Below are 17,358 nucleotides of genomic sequence, written 5' to 3'. Positions count from 1 at the left end.
TGAACAGGTATAGAAATAGTCATATTTTTCATTTAGACAAAGCCTTATGCAGAAGGATTAGAGGCAGAGCAGAAAGTGGAGGGCTGGGAGCAGCACGAGGGTCGTAACTCGGCCGTTCCCGGCTGCCCAGCTCAGTGCTTGTCCCGCATCCCGGGGCTGAGGTCCCTGCTCCTGGTTCTTCACTGACTTGATGGCCAGCTGGGCATTTCCACTGAGATGTACGGGTGGGCTTGCATCATCTCCCGAGGTGCCAAAGGCATCTCCATTAGAACTTCCTCTAAAACCTGGTTGAAAATGCAATGCTAAGAAAATGAGAGATTATCCTCTGGGAATCACACTGCGAGATACAACTGTGATCAAGAGCTTAGTGGTTTTTTTAACGATTAACCTTTTCAAGCTTTCCAACTCTCCTGATGCATGGTAGTAGCTGGGGAACAAAGCAGGAACATCCCTGAAGGCCAGGAGGCTGCTTGAGACCCTTGGGACCAGGGGATAGGAGGTGATGGGGGGTTGGCAGCCTGACTGTCCTGCCGGCATCGCCACGAGGCTGTCCCCACTCCTCTGTCCCCACTCCTCTGTCCCCCCACAGCCCACAGCTGGGGTCACCCGCGGCGCAAAACAGAATTGAGCATCACAGCTTGCAGCGCCGGCGGTGACGCTGCTCCTATGAATGGGTCGGTGCCTACCTGCTGCTGCGGGCAACCGGCAGCCTCGGGGCGGACCATTGCTTTAATAACTCGTGTCCCCTGCCAGAGAGGTGGGACCGATTATGGTTGTTGCAAAAGGCCAGCAAGGAGAAGCACTCTGGAGTTCCTGAAATAACACACTGGTGTGTTATTCGTTCCAGGCTGGTTTTGGAGCCACAGGCAGATTGCAGGACCCTCCTCAGCTTTACCCTGGGAGAGCTGTCAGGTCGTGTGTGTTGCACATGCAGCTGGCACTAAAACACTGGATTTTCTGGCAGGTTGATAAACGCAGCCTCTGCCAGCTCTGGTTCTGCTCCAACTGCCTCAGCCCACTGCTCGAAAAATTACCACATCACAGAAACAGCTAGATAGTAAGATACTGATAAGATTTTCAGTGTAGCAAAAAGCAGATAGCGGCATGTACGCAAATAAAGATACCGCGGTCTTTAGAAATTCTCATGTATGAACTGGGGCTTCTCTGCCCTTCACAGAGAATGGGGCTGTCGTGGTCCAGACTCATCCAGCTATTTTTTCATGTTAAGGGAGCGTGGCTGGTTTAAAAGAACTGATGGAGTTGTTGATTATGTGCTTACTGCCCATGGCCAGGCCCCGAGTCTTCATCCTGAGCAAAGAACAGTGAGAACTTCATGTGTTCATCTTCACCGTGAAGGTCCCAGGTAAATTTCCAGATCACATGGAAAATCTTTCAGGTTAAGAAACACCCAACCTTCTGCCCTCCAGCCACAAAAGCCAAAATCAGGGCTGGCTTTCCTTCAGCTGAGTGTACCTCCCTGGCCCACAAAGGACTCGGCCAGCAGCCGGCACAAGATGAAGATGGATGCAGTGATGTCCTTGTTAGGCTCAGCCGTTGTTTTTAGTTCCACCCGCCGGGTGTCCTGCAGACCACAGCTCTACTGCTCACCCTTCCAGAAGACAGAAGGCACTGTCCCTCTCAAAGCATCCTCGTGAGTGCGCAGCTCCAACTTTCTGCGAAGAAGAAAAGCATCGAAGCTCACTTACCCCTCAGCCTGCGCAGAGATGGAGACGTGCAATCCTGCAAGCTGTCCACCGTGCTGCTCGTACAAAGCGGAGCCGCCTCGGATGAGTACTTCTTCTCCGTAGAAAGCCGCATGCCACGCTCGGTCCAAGCCCTTGCTGGTGCCCTGGGTGCGCCCAGCTCAGCAGCCTTCCTGGTGCTCCGCGGGGATGGGGTGAGACGAACCGACCCTCCCGCTCTCCTTGGGAGCAGAGCAGAACTGGGAGAAGGGAAGGGTCTCAGTACTGGAGGAGGTTTTTTCTCCCTCCATCACTAAGCCTGAACCTCCTCCTCCTTTCTGAATATGACAGCCATGTGCACAGGCTAAGAATGGCTTCAAGACTTAATGAAACACATGCTTTTAAAATAGCCATTTTACTAGTAATAACATTGAATACTAAACCCACACAGTAAAAAACTGTACGAGGACATCTCTTCACTGGAAAGCCAAGAATACTGACCTGGAGAGGAAGAATAACTGCAAATCTTTTAAAAATAAAGCTTTGACCAGAACTCAGTCTTCTACTCCAAACAACCCGCTATACTTGGGTGAAGTGTCACTGGGCGTTTGTCTTCTCTGTCTTGCAAACTGAGGCATCTGGAGCAGACCAGAACTGGCTGATATGTCTGCCTTCATGCTGACAACATTTTCTGCAGCATTTTCTAAGAGAGACTGTGGTCTTCTCCTATATGAGACTGCTAAGGACAGCAACTACTGTGTTACTTGCTCTCCACTAGCAGAGCTTCCCCTGCTACCACTGCTGTGAAATGGGCACAAACCATCCCCAGATAACCCTTGATGGCTGAATACCATGTCACAACCCCAGAAGCAAGATGCCAGCTGTTATCACTGTGATATGCAGCAAACTGAATGCCAATCCACTGCAAGATTTCTAACCATCCATCCATCCCTTCCCACTCTAAATATCTTGCAGTTGCACATTTTTGTCACAACATGGTCAAAATTTCACCAGACAAGCTTTTAGGAAAAAGAAGACGAACAGGTTCTCACAGATTCACAGTAGTGGCGGGAAAGATAAGATAAAACAGTCTTAACAGTGTCCTTGGCTGAAATGTCTCTTGCTTCCAGAACCACTGAAAAAGGCTGACAGACAATGGAAAATGCAGGGAGGCAGACGTTCATAAAGCTCCTCCACCCTGAGGACAGTGCTAGGAGCACAGGATGAGAAGGGCAGAACAGGGAACTGGAAACTAGTGACGATTTTGCAGATCAGGAGAGAAAGGACAAAGCAAGTGCTTCAAGAGAAGCAAAAGAAAGGTGGCCCCCAGGATGTCTTGCAGTGCTGTAAGGGGCAAGTGCAGATAATGCAGACAGTTGTGGAGCAATACACACAAAGTTGTTCTTTCTAGCGTCTTTCAAGGCCCATGACAACAAAAACGATGGTGTGATGTGTGGAAACCATGGTCGTGTTTCAGAGCAGGCTTGCTGTGCACTTTCCCAGTGAAAGCATCTTCCTCGCTCTCTGGCAGAAAAGGACCACAACTGCATCTGGAAGTGTCCTCCCTGACTCAGAAGTTTTGCCGGCATCCCACATCAGCATCGTGGTACGGCCGGGGTGGCCTGTTGCTCATGTCTCACACTTACAAATGCCGTGCCACCACATCCAGCTAAGCAGCGGGTTACTTCAGGCACCTGCTCTCATTATACATGACCTGTTCATTTGCTCGTACCAGTAACTTAGCTGTGGCCATAGCCACACTCCTGCTGGAGTTACAAAATTCTTTAAAGTTTACAGAAACAGAAGGATGGGACCAAATATCATGCAGTCACAGGTCACCCAACAGGACGTTCAGCATCCAGAGACCACAGCTGAAGGACTGTGGAAATTTTAATGGTATGAAAATATGGGAAACACATCTGCTATTGATAGAGAATCAGCAAATTGTAGAAGTTGACCTCCAAAGCACCAAGGTCCCTGGGTAAGGCAACACCCCACAAAGCATTTCAGAAGCATCCCTAACTCATTGCTCCAGGAAGTCACGCACAGGACAGACCATATGGTGGCTCCAGCCAAAACTGTCACGAGCAGAAGAGAGTACAAACGAGACACTCAGGCTCCGACATCTGAGAAGGTGGTTGCGGGATGCCACTGACCACAGTCTCTTGGGCACTGTCTGTCTTCTCTTCGGAAAAACCTGCCCTAGAAGGGAAGGAGGTCGAGATCGCCTCATCCTCCCTTTCTTGTAACTCGCGCACAGAGCATCCAACGCACTGACAATTATGGGGCACAAGGGTGAAAAACACTCAGGTAAAGGCAAAGCAGAGAAGCTACCTGTGTGTTAGGCAGCTGGGATGACAGCAGGGAAGGAGATGTCTCAGAGGCATCCAGTGCTGCCTCAGCCAAGCTCTTCACGCAGCAAATCTCAGTGACGGGGCCAGAAACCAAACAGACGTGGAGAACAAACATCTTTTCATCTTTTGTCTAAGTCTTTCTAAAAGTGTAGGAGTTATATTGGTGAGTCCTGTGAGGAAACAGAGTGGTTACTAAATAGATTTCTATCTTCAAAGGCTATCAGTCAGCATCTTGCATAAACAGATGCTTCAGACTGACTATCTGAAAAGGTGCATAATCCTTCCGTGCACTACAGTTACCTACGAGCAGGATATCAGAAGTGCCTTCCAGAAATATGGCATTTTACCTCCACTTTCTGCCAATTACTGTTCATAAAAAGTGAGTTTCCACTCACCGCTCACTGTATCATTTCACATTTTAAATAACCAACTTTTCCTATGAATAACAGAATCGGCACCGCACCTCTGTTCTCCTGAGGCTCTGCTCAACCTCTTACATCACCGACCCATCACCCAACGCACACTTATAGTAGGTGGTTTTGTTCTGAGGTTTTTTGCTGGTTAGAGGTGTTTCCCCCCTCTTTTTTCCTTCCATCCGAGTCCCACTGCAAATCCACAAATTATGCTAGCGACATTAAAAAAAAAACAAACAAAACAAACAAACCCAACAAACATTGTGTCCTTGCCTTTTGGAGGTGTTTTATTCCAGGTGCTGCTAAGAGAAACGTTAAAATAGGACAACAGTGATTCCCACAACCAATACTAAAGTTTTATATGATTCAGAGAGGGCTTATGTTGATCATCCTTTGCTGCTGCCAGCTAGAATTGTGCCTGCTCGTTGATCTCTTTGTGACCACACTAATTAAGAGAATGAGCTGAGGGCTTGAGTTAAAAGCTACGGTTACGATGAAGCACACAGAGCCGTGTTCTTACCTGGTGTGTTTTCTTTGACCGACAAGACACCTTACCTCAATTCCTGAGTGTTTCTGCTATCATGGCATTTTGAGATAAAGCGCTCAGGAAGGAAAAGCAGACCAAAACCGCCAGCCCGTTTTGATCAGAGCTCTGAAACTCCTCAGGGCTGTTTGCCCTGTGGAAATGCATATGGTTAGAATTAAGGTACAGCTGGAACAATGACGTCTCAACATAAAAATGCATATTAACTAAATTAGCCAATAAAAGCTAAAAGCCTGTCATGACACGGGGCCTGTCGTGGAGGATGCTGAGAGCTGACCCCACCTGGGTCTGCTGCAAATACCAGGTAGAAGTGGTGACTTTGCACGGTGGTGGTCCCCTTCTCCAGACACTGAGCTTTGTGCTTTTAGGCCGAAAGGGTTTATTTGGGTTTTCTATTATTAATATTACTGTTACTGTTACTATTACTATTAATATTAATATACTCTCAGAGGGGCTTCAGGTTGCAGCTGATACCCAACATCTGTCTTGGTGATAAGGATGTTTTTCTAAGCAAATGCAGATGTAAGTTGTTCCTGTCCTCCTCATGAACTGGGCAGTTCAGGGAAGGACTTGACCAGGTTATATTCACACCTTTTCCAATAGTGACCGTTGCTGTGATTCCCTCCTGGTCTTACATGGGGCATTGCTATCAGAAATAACCTCATGAACAACTGCAAGAGACACAAGTGTTTATACACCATGGGAAATGGGAAATGGGAAAGCGTGCGATGGTAAGTGCCAGACCTGAGCAGGCAAGCGATTTTATTTAAATTTAATTCCCCTCACACCCCAACTAATTATGGGAAATCTGAAATTGTTGTTTCCTTCACTAGCATTTCAGTGAAAATGAGGTGGGTTTACTACCTAAAAAGAACCTCTCCATATCTGTCTTATATGACTTTGTGTTTAATTCAGTCAATCCCCACAACAGTGCTAAGAGCAACGAGTTATCAATGAAGTTTTAGCTGTCTTAGAGCAGGGATCTTCTGTGAGTGTGTAACCAAGGGAAAGAAGGCACTGCTCTGAAATGACAGAACGTGGAAGCCTTTGATAAGCAAATATTGACCACCGTGGAGGTCAACTGATGCAAAGCAAACACTGAGCACAGCAGGAGCCGGTGCCTCGGCTGGAAGCAGGGTAATAATCTCACCTCTCCCTGGCATCTTTGCCCCTGCAGCGCGATGTGTGAGCTGACGTGCAGCAAAACCCCTTTCCAAAGGCCAGCCCTGCTGTCCCGGGATGGCTCCGACTGACTCCGCTCCACCTGTACCCAAAGGGCATCTCTCTCATAGAAACTGATGTCCACCTCCCTGAACACGTGCCTGCAGCCTCTCCTCCCACGGAGCTGCTCCTGCACCGTAACCATGCCTTTTGAAGCACTTGAGCGTTTTTAATGCCTTTATTTTCTTGAAATGCTAACATATTTTAGCAACATTTATAGTGGTATCTTCCCTTTCTTCTGCTATTTTTTGAGGGGGGGGAAAGTCTCAATCCACAGACCTTCCAAGCACGTTTGTGCATGATGCCTCTTCCAGTTCTCTTTTCTTCCCCTTGTTTCCAAGCTGATCCTTTCTCTATAAGAGTGATTGATATATGGGGACACCCTCCCCCGTTGAAGGCAACAGTTTCAGAAATTATTTTCCTCCTACAGATTAGCAGGGACATTCACAGAACAGCTGTTGTCTGTGAGCTGAGTTCAGCAGGATGCACTCATGCCCCACTACATTTCAGAGGGAAAACCTTGGGGGGAAAACCCATGTAATTTCCTTTAGCCACAGGAAAAATTTTAATCAGAGCTTTCATCCTCCTTAGATGCTCTGATGATAGCCAGCCACAAGAGACAAATCAGTAGGAAGTCAGGTTTCATTAATTCTAGTACCCACAAACCTGACTTTTTTTCAACTCAGATTACCTCGTATGTCAGAAGTGGCTAATAACAATTTTCCTTCCCTCCCTCTTCTCAGCTGTGGAAGAGAAATAATAACAATTTAAAAAAAAAAGGTGTGAGGAGGTACTTTTGGTAGCACACTAGTGAGCATCCAGGCATCCACGTACAGCATGCGGAAAGGTGCAGAGGAGAAAATCTCTGTCGAGGGGCTCGTGCGCGCGAGGGTCCCTTCTCCTCTGTAATACCCCCCCAGCTCATTGTAGTACCACGGGGTATTCAAGTAGATGTCCAGTTCATGTCTTTGCTGGATGAAGCGCTTTGAGAAGCACATAGCAAGAGACAAAAATACTAGAGGAAAAAGGAAATAAGAGCAATGAAATTAAGATAGTCACAAGAAGGGTTCAAGAAAGATGCACAGCAATAATCCCCCCGCTCCCACGAGTGACACTAGGGTAGCTTGGTTTCCTGAACCACGCTGCTAAAAACGGGCACGCTCCCTGCTAGAATCCAGCCTTTTTCTGTGTTTGTCAGGGCAGCCACGCGCAGGCTTGCATGCTTCTCCAGAGTAGGGTGGCAGACTGCTGTAAGAGTATTTATCATTGTTCTTCATCAGGAATTAGTTGAGCCCTGACTATCAAAAGGTTAAATTTTCCCTGGATATCCCAAAGTTCACCCTGCTCCTACCCAAAGATCTGCTGGCGAGATCAGTCTCATGGAAAGACCTTGCAGGAGGTGCAGGCTGCGGCTGAGCCAGGAGGGTTACAAAACCAGCTTTGATCTCCGCCGGATCCCCAAAGCACCCAGGTGTGCAAGAACATCTGCAACGCAAAATTTGCCATGTTTTTCAAGTTTTAAAAACCAGCTCGCCACGTTGGATAGCCGAGTCAGTGCCCTCACCCTCACTCCTGCCATGTCTGGCGCGGTAATACCATGCACATCTGCTGGGAGCGATGCTCGGTGGCCTGCCCCTTTTTTTCTGGGCAATGCTGTGTTCCTCCTGAGTGTGCAGGTACTTTTGCACCGACCCTGATTGCTTTGGGCAGAGAGAGCAGGAGTCTAAGGCTCTTTGGTCAGGCTGGGTCTGCCTTTTTCCCACAGTGGGGTAAAATGTCTCCAGTTCAAAATGGGGTGTTGCATCCAGAGCATTGGGATCTCAAATTTTCTGTAAAAGCTGCTTAACATCTTACCCACAGAAAGTTTCCTCTAAGCCTAATGATGTTTTGAGTTGGTGACCCAGTGCTTGCAAAAAATGACTGCCGGAGCTTTTCGAAAAGGCATAACGTAATAAAAAGAAAATAGCTCAGAATCTCTTGGAGAAGGACAGCATGGTTTGTTGAGTAGAGGTCAAGCTGCATCTCGCTGTTTCTCACCAAACTCTGTGTGCTCAGGTTGCAGAGCTGCATGGTTGCTTGCACCCCTAACACACAGGTCTCCGGTTGCCCATTGACATCCAGCCTGACTGCAGCAGGGCTACATAAAAGCACTTTACATCGAAGGTCACGCTGTAAGTAAGTGCTGGGACTGGCAGTGCAATAGGGTGTATGGAGAATTAAATTGCTCTCTCCTCAGGAACAGCGAAGTGCAACTTTCTTGCATGCAAATCTTGGGCCTTAGGAAATCTTGGGGAAAAAAACTCCAAATGAGACACAAATCATGGAGCACCACATGGAAGCAGATCAGCCCACCACGTGGAGGTGGCTGGAGAGGAGGGAGCAGCAAAAGGACCGTTCTCGTGCCACCTGGCAAGGGTGCTTTTCCACTATTATTAAAGATGGCTTATCCTAGTCAACAGTTCCTAAACATAAAACTCACACTGATAAATATTTGCATGCCTTGCCCTGCCTCTGCTGCATCATCATGACCTACAGCACTTCACGACGTGATGCAGCTCCGCCACGGACGAAAGGGAGAGCTGAATCACCTAATTTATTAATTGCACTTGGTTCTTCTGATCACAAAAACTCTTCCTGTTTATGCACAGACACGTCAGACAGCTATGCCATCGGTAACACGAACGCTTCGGATTGCTGCAGCATCCCATGCCAGCCTCACAGGGGGTGCTTCGGCCCTAACGACGCAGTGATAATGGGTTTCACATGACCGCCTTCGCCCTAATGTGCTGCTGGTAGACTTACAGTCTGCACACTGCTTGAGAAGAGATATCAAACATCCCAAGAACGCCGTAAACTCCCGAGGGCAATAGCTTTGTCTTGTTTCCTTATAGATAATGAGCCTCACAGAACTACAGCGCCATTAAAAACAAAACAATTTTTGCTTCTCAGCAACTTGGCTTGGTTTGAAATAGGAAGCAAACTTTGATAAAGAGTCCATTGCCTCTCACAGCATCCAGGGAACAAATCTTGAGAGAGCCACGGCATTACGTAGTGTAAGAGCAGAACTTCAGAGGTTCTTCTTTCTGAGCCACCTGCTATACTGTACCTTAAATTACTGCTGCAGTTTGGTCTTCTCTACCTTCAATCCAGTAGAAGTTTGCCTTTACAAAATATGTAGCGTTCACCCCTTAGCTTCTGCCTGCCTCACGCCTCACCCCGATCTTGTGTGTCCAGAAGAGACGAGATTTTTATTGGGTGTATGTAGCAGAGTATAAATCTGTAGGAAAAGTAACTTTAAAGATTCCTGCAGAATTCCGCTGGCAACTTTAGGCAGAAGTTTATTCTGGAAATCAGAAATAAACCAAGACTGAGATTTACTGCTCTTACCTCTTGCAAAGAGCAAAGCAGGATCTCCGAGCTATGCCTCATTTTTTTCCAGCTTCCTAATACCCCGGAACTAAATCATAGTTTGGGGACTGACTCAGAGGGAACTGTGTCACCTACTGAGTCACCGCTCCTGCCAGGTCCAGAGGCACGGACGCTCACTGTGCTGGGTGGGCGCTGGCACCGAAGGCTTCGGGCGGCGATGCCATGCCGCTGACAGCTGTGCCCGGCTCGTGCCCAGCAGGTTGCGTGCAGCACGGGGGGACGACCCCGAGGCAGCGGGACGTGGAAGCGCAGAGGCCTGGGAAAAACACGGATGACGGTGGGATGTCTGCGTCGCGGCTCTGGCAGGAGCAGTCGCTCAGCTTCCCAGCCAAAAGGAAATCTGAAATTGTTGGAATTGTTTTAGCACTTCTTGCACTGCAGCTTTGTTTCTTTCACATTTGAGGATTCCCAGCAGGAAGCGCGGAAATAAACGTCAACACAAGCTGTGGCAACACAGCAGTGCCCAGCCCCAAGATGTCTGCAAGCCGGGGAACTTCATGGGAGAGAGCATGGGGGTTTGGAAAGCCCATCGGTAATTAACTGCTGGTTGCTGCACACAGCACCTCTTGTGCAATGGCGAGTACCCTGTTGTTTGAGGATAATTACAGATTGACTCCTGGATCTCAGTGACTATTTACATAAACATCTGCTGTTAAAACAAAGTTGAGGCCAGCCTGACACACTCCACGTGGGCTGCTGGAAGGGTGTCCTTTATCGTGACAGGTCATGGAGACATGTCACAATAAGGGAGCAAAGAGAAATGTGATTAAACCCCTCCAACCTTCACCACGTACTGTGCCAAACGTATTATTTTCTGCTGATTCCAGCTAAAAGTGAAAGGTAGACACAGCCACTGATCGTGCCTCCTCATTATCTCCACGTTAAAGACGTTCATCATTGTGATGCTGAGTGACACACCATTGCTCTCTGCAGCAATTCCAGCCTTTAAGCAACAGCACAATCTGAATTGCTTCTAGTTTCTGTACGTACAAAGTGCTTATCACCTTGGTAAGGCACAACTTTCCTTTAGTTCAAAAATACTTTAAAATAAGTAATTTTCTCTGTAACACTAAAATCGCTGTAATACAAAAAAAATCCCTATCATACTGCAAAAAAAAAAGCCGAATGAAATCCTCATTGCGAACATCATCTCTCTCTAACAGATACGGCATGTCTTCTTCTTCCCTTTTGGTGATGTTTTATCATTTTAAAATAGCCTCCGAGGATACCCTGTGCCTCAGCTCTGTGAAGGATTATCGTGCCTGAAAGCGAAGAGCAAACCCTCACCAAGTCCCTCCCTGTTGCTCGAATGTCAAAAAGCAGGATCGCAGCAGAAAACGTTTCCCAGGTGTGACCTCGGGTGGACACAGCTTCTTCTCCGCAGGTGCTGCAACCCTCTGCACGCGTTTTGGGGGACTGCACACCCGCCGTGTGCTGGGCTAACGAAACCCGTGAGGGACCACGGGGAGCGGGATGCGTTCGAGGAGATGCTGGAGTTCCTTGCCCTAACATCACAGTGTAGATTGACAGGAGGACGAAAGCAAGCTGAAGTCTTCAGTCTTGCTTTCTTTTAGGAAACTCCACCTCGGAAGCCAATTTGGGGAATTTTTGTTTTTGTTTCCAAAGGATCAAACAAGCCAACGGAGGCAGGGAAGGCTGGGCTCTGACTAATGAGGGCTGTGCAGCAGGAGCAGGTGGAACTCCTCCTTGCACAATGGCAGGTTGTCTCTCCATGGACAGCTTCCCCAAAAAGCTGGTTTGCTTCCTTCTCCTCCCCACTGACAATGCCTCAGGCACAGGTCATTCCTGAAACTCAGATTAAATTTAAAATAAAAAGAAAAAGAAGTCATACTCTTTATGCAGGGAGCCTGTTGTGAGCCACACAGCAATGACGCAACGGGATTTCTCTGACACATCAGGCAGATTTTGCTAGTCTCAGCCGTTTTCCTGATGCCCCACTGAGCTCTGCGCTTCCTTCAAGATACACAGCAGCGGAAAAGGGGGAGGATGATCAAAAACGGGGGGCAAACACAGATACAGCACAGCTGGGAGCCGAGCTCTGAGTCTGTGCTGATGCGGCACCTGAGGGACGCTGCACCGCGAGGCGCTGGGCTCTCCTCCCTTGCCTGCTCGGTGGGAGCAGCGGGAGCGACCGTCCCTGGCTGCCCGTCACGGCGGCCCAGGGGCAGTAACGTCGGGGCACAGCTACAGATTTCTCAGCGTAGGCAGGGTAACGCATTAAAATCCTGCAAAAGCTCCATTTTAATTAAGTTCAAACTATCTGAGGACATACTTAAGTAAATTGGCGTCTACATCCCACTGAGTTTTCAAGGATGATATCCAGCCTCCTCATTCCCTTTCAGAAAGAGGGAATAGTCACTTCGCAGGCAAATCTCCTCTTCTACTTCCCAGTGAGGCACCAGAAACAACTGAACATGTCCCTCTGCATCACCACCTTCTGCTCGGATGCTTTAGCATCCAGGGGATGGACCCCCTTAAATCACTCTGCACGTGCTTCAGTAATTAAGGGTCAGCAAAAAAACCCCAACAAATGCAATAAGGGAAATGGCATTTCCTACCCAATCATTTGATGCTGGGGTTTTTTTCCACCCCTTTTTTCAGAAGTTCAATCAGACTGGCAGCAAAACCACAGTGGCATTATGCTGTCAACAGAGCCTGAGGCTGGAAGGTTTGCTAGCACACCTGACTCAGCATGGACTGGGATTCCTGGATGTCCCTGACAAGAGCGGAGCCTGCCTACAATTTCAACACGGGGCAGAAAAAAAACCCCAACTGCTTTCATGTTTCAAAAGATTTTAAAGCATTTTGCAAATTCCTTGCATATTCTGTAAGTGCCCAGTCATTACTGTCCCTGCCCCAGCATCAGAGACAGCAGCATTACCTGGACACCTGCCTGAGAAATGCACATCCCACAGCCACCGTGCAGAACAAACATCCGGCTCCGTCACCTAATGGGAGACGCTTATCAGCGGCTGCTGGGCTGCTGCTCCTCGCCTGCCACGGGCAGGGCTGCTTCTACGGCCTTCCTGCACCTCGTCTGGAGCAGGGACCGTACGGCACCGCCTCGGGTCCGGATTCGGACAGTCCCAGCATCGCAGAAGGGACACGGACTGCCGCAAGGAGATCCTTCGGAAACATCTGGGTGAGCCGGCGCTTGCCGAGACGCATGCAGCTGGAGGCATGATGCCTAGTCTTAGCCAGGAATCAAGCCCTTGGAAAAACTGGGTCTGTTTTTGACATGCTAGCAGCAGTGGGATGAAATCTGGCAGCAAGCATTACTCAAAGCCCAGACAGGCAGAACCGACACACGCAAGCCTTGCTTTTACCCATTTGTATCCACTTTTTTTTTCAGTTAGAAAGGTCAGCATAGGTTTTGGAGTGTATTGATAAGATGCTCCAACTTCAGACCAGTTTACAAACACTGAAGGCGATCTCGCGAACACTTAAGATCTGCTTTGTGAATATTTTAGAGTCTACTCTACACAAATGAGTAACACATTTGAAAGTACTTTGTCGGGTAACACAAGCGAGAATACATTTGAAAGTAACGATTATTTTTAGCTTTGATCTCCCAGCTCCAAGTACAGACTGATTTGCAAATAACTTTTCTATGCTCCAAAGCAACGGAGAAAGGAACCATGTCTCCCTGTTTGTCTTCAAGACGACGCCTGTGTTATCACCAGGGCAACACAGCTTCTCATAACAGGAAAAAAAAAAAGTAGTCCAACTCAATCGTTGTACAAGAATTCTTAGAAATGTCCACTGCACAGTACTATTAAGCACAGATATGGTTCCCTCAGAAATACGCACAAATATGAAGATTTATTGGCACAGAAATAAAAAGAAATACTAGTTTGATATATGTGTTGTTTATTTTCCTCACTAAATTTTCCTTCCTCTTACGCTGCTCAGTTCAATTTACCTATTACAAATCTTATGGCCCCAATTCTTCTTTTACACTCAAATAGCCTAGCTGACTTCATGGCTGATGTTTATCAACAGGAGTGAAAGGAAAGACTGTGGATGCAAAAAGCCTGCAAGATAACGCAGCGACAGAGGCTTGCACGCACTCCCAACACACTGCCGAGCAGTCGCATTGTCACTAGGAAATTGCTCTGACATTTCTATAGAATTACAAAAGCAAGAGGAAATATACTGAATTCCAGCCCTCCAGCAGTCCAGCACGATAAATGACTCCAAGCACTTCTCAGCTGCAATATTATTCAATTAAACAAGCACTCCATCAACCAGGGAACATTATTAGACTTAGAGAAACGTAAAGACAGGAAATCTACTCCACAAGTCAAACATGGACCAGAAACAGAGGATGGGAAATCACTAACCGAAGGCAGGCCAAGGAGGAGATGCCTGACCCAAACTGATTCCCAGTGCCCTGCACTGAAACCCACGTGGAGACACAACAGGTTAATTTGGGCTCCTGTCTTGAGCAGTGCGGCCAAATAAAAACACTGGCATTTGCCCAAAAAGCAAACATGAACAAGAAAGGTGGGGTTTTTTACATATGTAAAACAAACGTGGGGAGTATTTATTCTGTTGAACAAACATGGAGCAGGCCTCGCCACAAATTTTGAAACTAATCTGCACAAAAAAGCAAAGGTTTAAGTACACTGGAAGGAAGGCTTGAGATCTGGTGTTAACACAGTGTCTAGAGGGCAGAGTCTGGGGATGTCCAGCCGATTTCTTGTGTCATCTGTAGTAAATTCTCTTAACCTTGCTGCTCTCGGTTTGGGGTTTTCTAAAGCAGAAGCAACCAAACTACTGCAAGTGCTGTAAAATAAATCTACAGAAATGTAGCACCTAAATGAGACCAATGCTGCAGAATTTCACGGTCATAACTAATAGACTTAAGATCGGTGAATATATATACTATTATTACTAGAAAGACTTTATTTCTTTAAAAAGATAAATCGAAGTTTTAACCACCCTGTACCAGGGTTTGCTGAATTCCTTCAGATAACAATTCTTCAAAGCAACAGGATGAAACCAGTACGTCTTTTGCCTCACATACCAGCTACGTTACTCAGCGCTTAATAGCTGCTGCACAGGAGAACAAGAACAGGTTGGGCTTGTGCCCTTTTTTGCTTACCTTTTTTTCAGTCTTGTTTGTTTTCACCTAGTCCTTCGATTCCTACTTCTTATTTGACATATCCTGCAGGAGACTCGGAGAAGCGACATGTTTTTCATTACCTCGCAGTTAATTAAAAAAGGGTCCAAAACAGTGCCAGAGCATAAATGATGTCCTCCAACACACCAGACTTTGCTTGTGTGGCACCTGCAATGACCAGCTGAGAAAAACCCCATTTTTCGGGCGGTGTGTCCTGTGCCTGCGTGAAACCTGTTCAAGTCACCCCATGACATCCCTTGACTCAAGGTGTGCCGGACAGGGAAAATTAAAACAGAAAAGAGTTTCCAAGGAATTTTTTTTTCTTTTGCTCTTTGGAAAAGGACAATGCAGAATGCAAGCTCCTCTCAAGGCCACACACAGTGAATCATGGCTGCAAACGTATTGATTAGGAAAAAGGCCGACTTGCAGCCAGCTTGGCCGGGGGGTTCAAGGCAAACCGCAAGATGTAGGTAAGCCTCGACCCCTGCCTGTGCCTGCTGCCTTGAACCGGCCTCCTTCCCCCCCCGTCTGCCTCCACAGACTCCAGTTTTTGCACCTGTTTTTTAGCAGCCTTCGGTAGCCCGACGCTTTCCTGCAGCCTGGACCAACCTGCTCTGCCCCCCTACAAAACGCCAACCACCTCAGAAGCTTCACCTGCCCTCTTCTCTAAAACGGCAATTTTCAAAAGCTGGGCTTTCTGCTGCCGGTGCGGCTGACGAGAAAAGCAAACGCAACCTTTCTGCGTATGGAAGGACAGGCTGGCGGCGACATCCTTCCCTTCCCCTCCCCTCCCCTCCCTTCCCTTTCCTTCCCTCCCTTCCCTTCCCTTCCCTTCGCATCCCCTCCCTTCCCTTCCCTTCCCTTCCCTCCCCTTCCTTCCCTTCCCCTCCCCTCCCTTCCCTTCCCTTCCCCTGCATCCACGCTGGGTCGCGTCCCCGACACCGACAACGCGCATTTTGGGAAACGCCGGACTTCGCCCCCCGCACCCAGCCCGGACCGATCGTCCCTTTACAACCCCGAAGCGGGGACCACGCCCGGTACCGGACACCGAGTCCGTTCCCCCCGTGGCAGCAGCGGGGCGATGCGCGGGGCGAGGCTGCCGCCCGGCGGAGGTTGCGCGCCGCGCAGCAGCCCGGGGGCGGCCGCGGCCACCTCTCCGCCCCCTTTCCCCGGCCAGGACCAGCCGTTTTGGGGAGGAAGATGGGGGAGACGAGTTGTCCCGGTTCGGGGGCTGCGGCTCCACGGCCGCCGCGCGCGCGGCAGTCGCAGGGGGCTGCGACAGGGAGAGGGGTGGGTATTAAGAAAAAGGAAAGAAAAGCGTTGCCGCTTTGCTGTCCATTTGACTTTTCAGGGAGAGCTGGGGCGGGGGAGGGCGCTGAAATATCCCCCCTGAGCGGTTTCCTCTGGCTGCTTCTCCCGCAAAAGGCCGCTGAGGCCCCACGCTCCCGAGCGGGCCCCGGCCCGGGGACGGGGCGGCTGCGGGTCCCGGAGCGCAGCTCCCGCCAGACGGGGGTTTCTGTCGCCTGCCCTCCGCGGCTCTTGCGTCCCACAGGATCCGGTTCCCCATTGCTTGCAGCAGCCTACAGCCTCATTCGTCCCTACCCACGGGAGTTAAAGCAGCCGTCCTGCCGCTGACATTCACTATGGTGACCACTAATACGCACAGGTGACCACTAATAAATATTCACGGAGAACAGGTATAAAGAGTGGCACAAGAGGCAAGATCGCCAACGAATGCTGCAGGAGGCGCATGCCATCCCCAAGGTCCCCACGTGCTTTTCCCTCGGTCACCCCGGCCAGAGCGGCCTGGCAGTACTCCTGACCACAGGAGGGGTGGCAGAAGGCCTGCCTAATCCTGGTAGGAACGCAGGATTTACCGGTCGTTTCCCACGTCTAGACAATTGTATATATGCTTCTGGGAAAATAATTTTTTAAAAGTCTGGTTGTAATTACAGGAAGAGAGGGAGCCTGAGAACATGGCTGAGCCCGTGCTGTCTGTCTGTAAACTGGCAGTAATGCTACATTCCCAGGTGAAAGGAATGTTTTCATTGATATACACAACTATTTACTCCTGCCATATCACTGGGATATCCAAATAGTGTTAATTTTCCTGCCAACTGCTTATTAAAGGCACTGGGGCAGGGGGAGGGAAGGCGCAAAGCACAGAGCCCGGCTGGCTTTGTAAATGCTCCACTTCACTAGACAAGATCTCTCAGGAGCTTGACACCCATCTACTGCCAATCACAACAAGCCACATCACACTCAAAATCCTGGCAAGCATAACCTTTTATTCAGAAAATAAAAAGATTCAGCATTCAGCAGAAGAGTTGCATCTTCTCCTAAGCTCATAAACCAAATCTGATCACTGTGCATCATCCTTAAGTAATTCCTGCAGATACTCAGCCTGTCGGACCCTGTAAGCCTGTTTTCAGCTGGGATCCCAAGCATTCTCTCCCCCATGGTGCAAAGCCAAAGTGAAGGGAAATGATTGCAAAGCTGTGGCAGTATTACTGGGTGTTTTGACAGAATATTCACTGAACCCTAATCAGCTGCTACAAATATTTTTCAG

This window comes from Ciconia boyciana, chromosome 4 (assembly GCF_034638445.1).
Source record: "Ciconia boyciana chromosome 4, ASM3463844v1, whole genome shotgun sequence".
Taxonomy (NCBI): Eukaryota; Metazoa; Chordata; class Aves; order Ciconiiformes; family Ciconiidae; genus Ciconia; species Ciconia boyciana.
Note: the sequence above shows the minus strand (reverse complement) of the source record.